General features: G+C 31.9%; 1 protein-coding gene and 1 long non-coding RNA gene across 5 annotated transcripts in view; one reads left to right on the forward strand and one right to left on the reverse strand.

The window, feature by feature from the left end:
• Positions 1 to 10,000, forward strand: part of LOC124430501 (MAP/microtubule affinity-regulating kinase 3-like) — a 366,230-nt gene that overhangs the window by 243,317 nt on the left and 112,913 nt on the right. The window lies entirely within an intron of this gene.
• The window catches only part of LOC124430503, a 68,799-nt gene continuing 59,445 nt past the window's right edge, over positions 647 to 10,000 (reverse strand). Inside the window, exon 3 of the long non-coding RNA XR_006943778.1 lies at positions 647 to 1,065. This is a non-coding gene — a long non-coding RNA (uncharacterized LOC124430503). The remainder of the gene's footprint in view (positions 1,066 to 10,000) is intronic.

Below are 10,000 nucleotides of genomic sequence, written 5' to 3' on the forward strand. Positions count from 1 at the left end.
TCTCTCTCTCTCTCTCTATCTTTCTCTATTTCTTCTTATCTTCTTCTTTTACTTCTAATCGCTTTTCTTATTTCGTTGTTGTATTCAACGTTCTTCTCTCTTTTCTTTTTTTTTTTTTTTTTTTTTTTTATTGGATTTTACTCATATCTATCCTAGATCGATATAATCATTTTTTTACTGTAAACGGAAAAGTAATGAGAATTGATCTTAGAGAAATATAAATTTGATCGTTGATTGAAAGATTGCATTCGTTCTTGCTTTGTCTCGTTTTTTTTCTTTCTTCTTTTTTTTTTTCTCTCTCTCGTTTTTTCGAAATTATCCTTTGGAAATTTCATTATCGTCTCTTTCAACGAGATTATTATGAGACTGTTAGTAAACTTAGTACATACGATATAGATATATTTTAATAATTTTATTACGCTATTATATTTTTTATTTTGGTTTTAAAAAAAATAAAGATTGTTATTAAAAGTAGTATTATGACATATACGTGATAATATATATGATATTGTTAAGAAGGGAGATTTTTATAATTAAAGTTTTCCATCATAATGTTATGATTTACATGCGCGTAGTATGTAAATTATTTCCATTTGGTATATAACAATAAAAAAAAAAAAAAAAAAAGAAAAAAAAACAGACGAAAGAAAAAAAGAACTTGGTAAGAGAAAGTGGTAAATAAAAGTCATTTACATTAACGTGAACGTCTCATTGGTAGGAATTAATCGTCCGTCAGCTTGTTCTACCGCCATATTTCTTTCCTTCAACCGAAAAAGTCCGTATAGGCGCCAGACGAGATCATGGCGTTTTTACACGTTGTTTTCCTGGCCCATATATCGCCCCGCGTGTTTTCGTAACCCGGAATCTCGCGTTACGGGTCATCCGAGAAACATGTTCTCCCTCCTCCTCCTCCTCCTCCTCCTCCTCCTTTTTCTTCTTCTTCTTCTTCTTCTTCTCCTTCTCCTCTTCACGGAAATGAGTAAAACGACGAAAGGAAAAAGAGAGAGGATTCTGTCGCAGCTCTTGAAAAAGAAGCGCTTGAAAACACGTGCACCACAGCAGAATCTGTAAAGTCAATCGTTTTGAACGACGTAACAGCGTGCTCGCTGAATTTTTTTTTTTTTTTTCTATTTTTTCTATTTTATTATTTTTTCTTTTTTTTTTTCTTCTTTTTGAAAAAAATATCGTAGGTACAATAATATTGGAAAATTAATAATTTTATGTTATTAATTGTTTTCCTTTTTTAAACTTTTTCCTTGCTTCTTATTTGTCTCTATCAAAGAATAACGGGACTATATATATATATGTGTGTGTGTGTGTATGTATGTATGTATGTATGTATACATGTGTATGTACGTATAAGAGGATTAATAAAAGGATCTTTTGTTTTATTCTTTCTTTTTTTCTTTCTTTCTTTCTTTTTGGTTTATTTCCATGTAATATTAGTTTAAATAATCTTTGAGTTTAATTTGTTTTTATATAATTGTTTCGAGTTGAGAAATTTTTCGTTAATAAAATACGATAATATTTGGATTTATGAAAGAATATTAAATATATGTCTATTCGAATTAAAAAGAAAAAAGAAAAAAAAAACAAAATGCCATACCTGACAGTATTAGGAAATTATTTTTTTTCTGATATGTATCTTTTATTTTCTTCATCGTTTCCATATAAACTTTCTTATTTTTCATTCGAAAATTCTTATCAACGAAAAACCGAATTATATATAAGAAAATGATTGGATGTATTTTTTGTTATTTATTTATTTTTTGTTTTTTTTTTTTTTTTTTTTTTCATTCTTATATAATTGTTTTGAGTCGGAAAATTTTTATCCAATCGCCATTAACAGAGCACAATAATAAATGCATATATAAAATTGAATCAAATATATGATCACTGTTTTTTTTTTTGTTTTTTTTTTCTTTTTTGGAAAATCTATTTTCATATTTTTTCTTCGAGTTGTTAAATTCGAACGATAAAAAAAAAAAGGACGCACAAAGAAAAGAAAAAAGAAGAGATAATAAAAAAAAGAAGAAGAAGAAGAAGAAGAAGAAGAAGAATAAGAAATGAGAGGGAGAAATAAAGATCATATACATAAAAAGTATACAATGGAAGCGGGGTTACTAAGGCAGCTACAAGTAAGCACCGATGAAAGGTCATTTAAGATTACAAAGAATAATAAGATAATCGTTCTTATTGTATGTAACCCATCAAACGCAAATAGTATATATGCAGTTTCACGTAGGACGTCCAACCAACGAGTAGACGTTTACCAAGGACGTGGAACACCTGCTGCTATTTGCGACTTTTACGATCGACTTTTATTATAGAATATTACAACGTATGACGTAGCGAGTTTCTTCCAAGGTCATACGTAAGTTACTTCGAAGATGACCCTCATCTAACCTGAAAATCGTTCTTTTAAAAATTCGCATAAACGTGTATACGTTTATAAACTCGTACTAACGCGTAAACGTAAACGTAAACACACGTACATACATACATACATACATATATGCATAGAGATATGCGCACATATATATGTATGATTAAAGAAAAAAAGAAAAGAATTTTGTCGAGTTTTCAACGAGGTCACGCTCTTTAATTTTCATTCGAATTACCTCCGAAGGAAGGTTCATAAGATGAAAGAAAAAGATTTCGTCCGCGTGATAAGATTGCGTTGACGTTTACAAAGTCCAGTCTTATCTCTCTCTCTCTCTCTCTCATTTTCACTGTCTTTCTCACTCTCTTTCTCTCCTTCTGGTAATAATCGATCTATCAACCTAGTCGAAGTTAGCCTCGTTGTAACTTAACAGATGTTGGAATTAATCTAAGAAGGGAAGAGAAAAGAAATAAAAAAAAAAAAAAAAGAAAAAAAGAAAGAAAAGAAACGAAGAAAAAAAGGCGCACTCACGCACACGATCATCTCGAAATCGACCAAAAGAGCTGAAAGAGATGATGATGATAATGATGATGATGATGATGATGATGGTAGAAGAAAAACATGTGCACGCGCATGATCATTTTTATTAAATCAATCGGTGATCGAATCGATCGATATAAATGAGATAATACGTAAGTGCTTGGCTTACAACCACACCCGTATCTCGATTTACGTGATACTTCTTTTACATCGAGTTTTTTCGTATTTTTATTTTTATTGTTTTGTTTTGTTTTGTTTGGTTTTGTTTGTTTGTTTGTTTCTTCTTCTTTTTTTTCTTTTTATTTTACTTTTTCTTTTTTACGCAATAAATAATCCCACCGTTTATACGCAAGTTTTAAATTTACTCGGTCCTTTTCTTTTTTCTCTTTCATTATATTAATGATCATACTTTTCAAGACACAATAATTCAACTCGACGAGAAGTATCTACGAAGAAATAATATATTTACTAAAGTAAAAGATTCTTATCGATAATATTTCAAAGTAAATTGTTGCATCGTGATCGATCGATAATAGTTGAAATCAAATTCGTATCAAGTTTTCGATAGAACGAATATCGTTAGAAATTGGATTTTAAGTAGCGATAAATATTATCGTTTATTATTATTCTTTTGCTATAACCTTCCTTATCAAGTTAGTTAAAAATAAGAAAAAACGATAATATTAAATTTGCAATATATTATATCTGCAGTATACTACAAATGAAATTTAATATGTCCTTATTTGAATTTTTATTAGAATTTTCTTTCTATATCCTTTTTTTCTTCTTTTTTTTTTGGAAAAAAACATGAAAATATAAATCTTTTTATAAAACACGTCGGCTTATTTCCTTCGGATATTTCCTTCGCGCTTAGTATCTCTCGGACGGATTTTGTATTCCAGCGAAGAAAAAAGAAAAAAAAGAAAAAATAGAAAAAGAAAAGTAAAAAAAGATGAGGAAATAAAATCATGGAACGAATATATTCCATCTTATATGGAGTATATCGATCGCGTGGGTGGGTGGAATAAGATGGAGGGGTATGCACGGAGGGAAGGGAGAAATGAATGTCCAAAATGGAGTTCAAAAGTACGTCGAGAATTATTCTATTGTATAATAATAGATCGAACATGCTCGTTAAATGTGTTCGTGGTGCACCACCAACGTATTTCATAGTTCCTTTCGACGTAATACGTGCTTAATCGTCGTCCTTATCGTTCATCCAGAAACTAACTCGACCCTCGAAAAGCGGCCAACGGTGGCACAACGAAGAAAGAGATAGATAGATAGATATAGAAAGAGAGAGAGACAGAGAGAGAGAGACAGAGAGAGAGAGAGAGAGAGAGAGAGAGAAAGGTTTAGGTTCACGTGCGTTCAAAATACAATCGGCACGCAGGCACTCATTGTATGAACACAATCGGCCGCGTTCCTCTTGAGAGAAGAGGACTCTAAACTCGTTTTGCTTTTCTCTACTTTTATATATATATATATTATACATACATATATTATATGTACATACATAAATTTTCGAAATGATTCAATAGGAGACTCTTATACACGATATATATATATATATATATATATATATATATATATGTAATATTATATATAATATAAAAAATATATATCTATATATTGTATAAATATCGTATACATGCACACATATCGCAATGTACATATGTGTATATATATTAAATTGGAAACTATGAAACGGGCATTGAATGAAAATAAAAAACTAAACAAAAACGCCCCTTTCATAGTTTCCAACCCATATATATTTCTCTTTCTTTTTCTCACTCTCTTTTCTCTATTGATTTTGTAAAAAATATAAATATAAATCGTAATTCTAAAATATCTAATATGTTCATATTTTTTCATAAATAATATGTAAAAGGATCGAAAGAATTATATTGTTTATTAATAATTTATACAATTGTGTTAAATGAATGACGAGAATTATAATTGAAGATTTCGTTTATAATAATAATATTAGAATTATTGTCTTCAGAATGTAGAATTGATGGAAATCGATTTATGAAAATGAAAGATAAGTTTGATTAGAATGGTGAATAAATTATCGATGATCATATTGTATCCTCTATTTCTTATTCTTTTTTCTTCTCTTTATGACATAACAATGAGAAAGATTTATTTCTTTTTTTTTTCTTTCTTTTTTTTTTTTTCGAATAAAAAATCAACTCTTTATGCATGCAATTATAACAAAACTGTATTTTATCCATCGAATAACTTATATAAAAATTATTATTTAAGACGATAACATTGACGTATCAATTTCTTTTTAGATTATTAGAAATCTTTATCAATCAATCAATCAATCTATCTATCCATTTCTATTTCTATTTCTATTTCTATTTCTATTTCTATTTCACGTTGAAATTTATCGTGGGTAAAGCAAACATAGATGGATATAGGAAAAATTTTTAAACGATCGATCGTACCTACATCATCGTATCAAACATTTCCAATCGTCGTGTAATCGAAGTAAGGGGAAAGAGTAAGGGCAAAAAAGAAAAAAAAGAAAAAAAAAGAAAAAAAGAATCGTCCGTTTGGAATTAGAATTTCGTTAGAAGGGTAAGCAACTCACGTAGTAAGGTAACCCCCTAATAGATAGATAGGAATCGCGGTGGATGGAGAATTTATTATCGCGTGGCCGTAATTCGAACGTCGAGCGTGATTCTCAATGTTCTCTGGTCCTCAGAAAGTAAGTAGATAAAAGAGTATAGAAGAAAAGAGGGAAGAGAAGAGAAGAGAAGAGAGAAGAGTAGAAAAGAAAGAAAAAAAAAAGGAAATAAAAGGAAAAAAAAAAAGAAGAAGAGAAAAGAATAGAAAAGAAGAATTTCAGGTCTCGACGTTAGGCGTTCCTAACGCGTCGTCGTTTTCTCTCTCTCTCTCTCTCTCTCTCTCTCTCTATCTCTCACGCTTTCCTAATGCCTCAATCACAAACCCCCGAAGGAGGTAGGGGAACCTGGGTGGTCCCAAAACCGGGCAAAAATTGGAGCACGCCGAAAGTTATGCTCCCCCGGAGACAATCTCGCTTAGAATCTGGAGTATTCGCACGTACGAAATATCCAAGCGCGTTCCACGAGTTATCCTCTTGCCGTTCGTTCCTTCAAGGAATCCGACGCTCTCTAAATCTAATAACGTTATCTCCTTTTCCCTTCACTGCCACCTCCATCTTTACCCTGTCCTCTCTCTCTCTCTCTCTCTTTCTCTCTTTCTCTTTCTCTCTCTCTCTCTCTCTCTCTATCTCTATCACTGTCTCTGTTTTACCTTTTTACCTACCTATCTATCTTTCCTTTCTCATTTTCCTCTTTTCATTAGATTTTTTCTTTTTCTTCTTTTTTATCGAACATTCAGAAGACACGAGTAATTTTTTTTTTCTTTGAATTTGTCTCGCGAGAATATTTTTTCTTATCTTCGTCTTCTTCTTCTTTTCTTCTTACTTTTTTCTTCTTCTTCTTCTTCTTCTTTTTTCTTACTCGAAAGAAAATTACCGTCCGTTCAGATATATTAGATGAATCTATGTAAATAATATATATATATATATATATATATATATATATATATATATATATTGATAATAGCTATGTATTGAAATAATTTTTTTATTAAAAAGAAAATAGTTGAAATGATTTTTTAGTAAAAACTGGCGTTTTTTTTCACAGGATATGTAATAAAACACGTGATCAAATAAATTTCTGATATGTAAAGAATACTCTTTCTCTTTTTTCTTTTTTGTTTTTTATTTCAGAAAATTGGCCTCGTTTTACTTCCTTGATAGATATTTTTTGTTAGTTTTATATAAAATTTTTCGTAAAAAGTATATGTTTTTTGTGATGAAATGTAATTAAATAACTGTATTTCTGACATATCGAGAATTCTTTTGTCTTTTTTATTCGATAAAATTGGGCTCATTTAAAGGCTCAATATATATATATATATATATATATATATATATATATATATATATATATATATATATATCTGTTAGTTTTCAATGAAATAACCGTATTTTTTAATATATCGAGGATTCTATTATTTCTTTATTTTTTCTTTTTTTCTTTATTTGAGAAAATTGGTCTCGTTTAACTCCTCGATAGTTATCTCTGTTGGTTTCAAATAATTTTTAATAGAAACTAAATCCTTCTCAAATATAATGAAAGGTCATCGAATATTTGTATTCCCGACATATCGAATATTCCTATTCTTTTTTTCTTTTATTTTTTATTTTTTCTTTTTTTTTTCTTTTTTTTTTTCTTTTTTTACTCGACGACATTAAGACCGTTCGAGATCGCTTCAATGGAAGATAAAATATCCTTGCTATTGTAAAAATCATTTTTAATGAAAAATATTACGAAAGATCAGATAATACATATATAATCACAAATTTCTTTTTATTTTATCATATCGCGAAATATAATTCGTAAAATAAACAATGATATTGATATCGAATGAAGTCAATTTTATTTATAGGACTTCACAGAAAATAAAAAATTACTTCATTAGAAGTGGATCGTAAAGAATAACTTCCGATATTCTCAACCTTTACTATATAATCTCTTTTTATTCGTTATTTCCCAACCTGGAGGTTGGGAAAGGAGGAGGAGGGAATGAGTGAGGGATTGTTAGAGAAAAAATAATGAACGGTATCGAACGGTATCGAATTTTAAATTCATGACATGCTCGGAAATAGAAAAACAAATCGATTATTTTTTCCTCCTACGATAGAACCTCCTACCATAAACCATTCTAATTGAAGTATACTCGATCATAAATACGACAATATTGCCTAATCGATATTATCATTATCTCTGAAAAGATATGACGTGTATAAATATTACCAAAAAAAAAGAGAAAAAAAATAATAATAATAAAAAAAAAATGTATTATAATAATATAATACGAATATAATATATATACCTTATAGATTATCTTACAGATAACTTTCGAAGATTGACCGTTCTCGCAAAAAAGGTGTAACGCAACGAGGTGTAATAAAATAAGATAGATCGATGACGATATTTACAAAAATTTTTAATTAATGCGATAACGATGGTGGTAATAAATAAGTAGTAAGTAGTCGTCAGGATATAAACGAAATTTTTCTTTAGAAAGAGAGAAAGAGAGAGAGAGAGAGAGAACGTTTTCACGTTTCGATCAGAGTAAACAACGTCGACCAAGATTTCATAGTAACGAAGACTTTTCTACAGTTATAAAAGTAAGAGTTAAAGTAAAAGAATAAAAATAAGAATAAGAATAAGAAAAAGAAAAAGAAAAAGAAAAAGAAGAAATCCGAAAGAGAGGGTAGATGATGGTAAATAAATCCATATCGTTCGAAAATATCTGAATCTTTATAATAATAGTAGCAGTAGTAGTAGTAATACTGGTATTAGTAGTAGTGTTAGCATAGTAGTTTTTGGAAACACGACAATGGAGAACTATCAGAATAGAGACGAATAAGAATTGAAGAGTAAGAGGAAGAGAGAACAGAGGGAAAGAGGGGATGGTAGCGTGATTTTGTGAGTTTCTTCTTGCCGGTTGATATCATTCTTCCTTTTATCCCTCACAAGTTCCTTCTACTTCTTCTATTTCTATTTCTTCTATTTCTTCTACCTCCTCCATTTCTTCTTCTTCTTCTTCTTCTTCTTCTTTTTCTTCTTTTCCTTTTTCAACTTGTCCGCGATTCACTAGTCCGACAACTAGTCCGGCCCATATCCCTAAAGTCTCTCCCCACTCCCCCTCCCGCCCGTCTTCACCTACCTCCTCACAGTTCCACCGAACAGGTACTACAAGATTCGAATGAATAAGCTGAATGGGGGCATCCTACGTCAGAAGGACTGCTGCCCTTTCTTTCGGTGCCACGCTCCTTTTCATAAGATATATCCTACCAGTAAGGAGCGAGGCCATCCATGCTTACAGTACATGAATAGCCCCCCTATCTATCCACCTCCTTCCCCTATCCTCCCTTATCCACCCGTCCCCATCTCAAGAGTCTTGAGTTTCAATGCATCGTCCGATCTCTAGCGTACGATGAAAAAGAGAAGGGACGAAGGACGAACGACGAAAGACGAAGTAGATGAAAATGAAGAAACGGGTCTAGACGAAACCGGGTATCGTAAAGAAACGAGAGAGAGAAAGAGAGAGAGAGAGAGGAAGGAAACGTAACACATCGACATTTTTCTTTTGCGCACCGAAAGACCTGTGAGTGACAGCCCGGACGAGGGTTTATCAAGCGAGAGTCGATTTTTTTTTCTGTCCATTTATCTCTCTCTCTCTCTCTCTCTCTCTCTCTCTCTCTCTCTTCTTTCTGAAGATTCTTTAAGAAAAAAAAATATATATATATAGAGAGAGAGAGAGAGAAAGAGAGAAAAGAGAATGTAAGGAATGTCTCTATTGTACGCATTCCGAGCGCTGTAAACACACGTTGCTCCCTTTACCCCACCTCACCTATCCCACCCCACCCCTTATACCACATACTCTACCATTCCAGTCGCCGACATTAAGAAGGAAAAAAAAGAAGAAGAAGAAGAAGAAAAAGAAGAAGAAGAATTGTTCCACAGAGAATTTTTCCCCTGTGTGAACGTATTTCAACGGTGTATCGCGTGATTGTATACATATATTCCGATTCCGATAGGGATCTCTAATAACGCGAACGCGATGTCAACGGCCGTGACGTCGTTGGTGAGCCGGTAATACTTGGGATTGCCGGCGCAGCAGCGCATTTAGCAACGAGAAGGAGAAAGAAGGAGAAAGAGCGAGAAACAGATAGAGAGAGAGAGAGAGAGAGAGAGAGAGAGAGAGAGAGAGAAAGAGAGAGGAGCAAAAGAGCGTATTGCGCGTGGTGCATGCGCGAGGGTGAGGGTGTAGAAGTGGGGAGGAGGAAAGAGTGAAAAAAGAAAGAAAAAGATAGATAGATAGAGAAAGAGAAAGAGTGAGAGAGAGAGAGAGAGAGAGAGAGAGAAAGGAAGGGAAAAGGGAGAGAATATGGACGTAATTTTCGTCGTCGGCTCATCGCAGTAATGGGAGAGTCCGTGCAATGCTTGCTTCGAAAAAAAAAAG

Source organism: Vespa crabro, chromosome 18 (genome assembly GCF_910589235.1).
Source record: "Vespa crabro chromosome 18, iyVesCrab1.2, whole genome shotgun sequence".
Classification (NCBI taxonomy): Eukaryota; Metazoa; Arthropoda; class Insecta; order Hymenoptera; family Vespidae; genus Vespa; species Vespa crabro.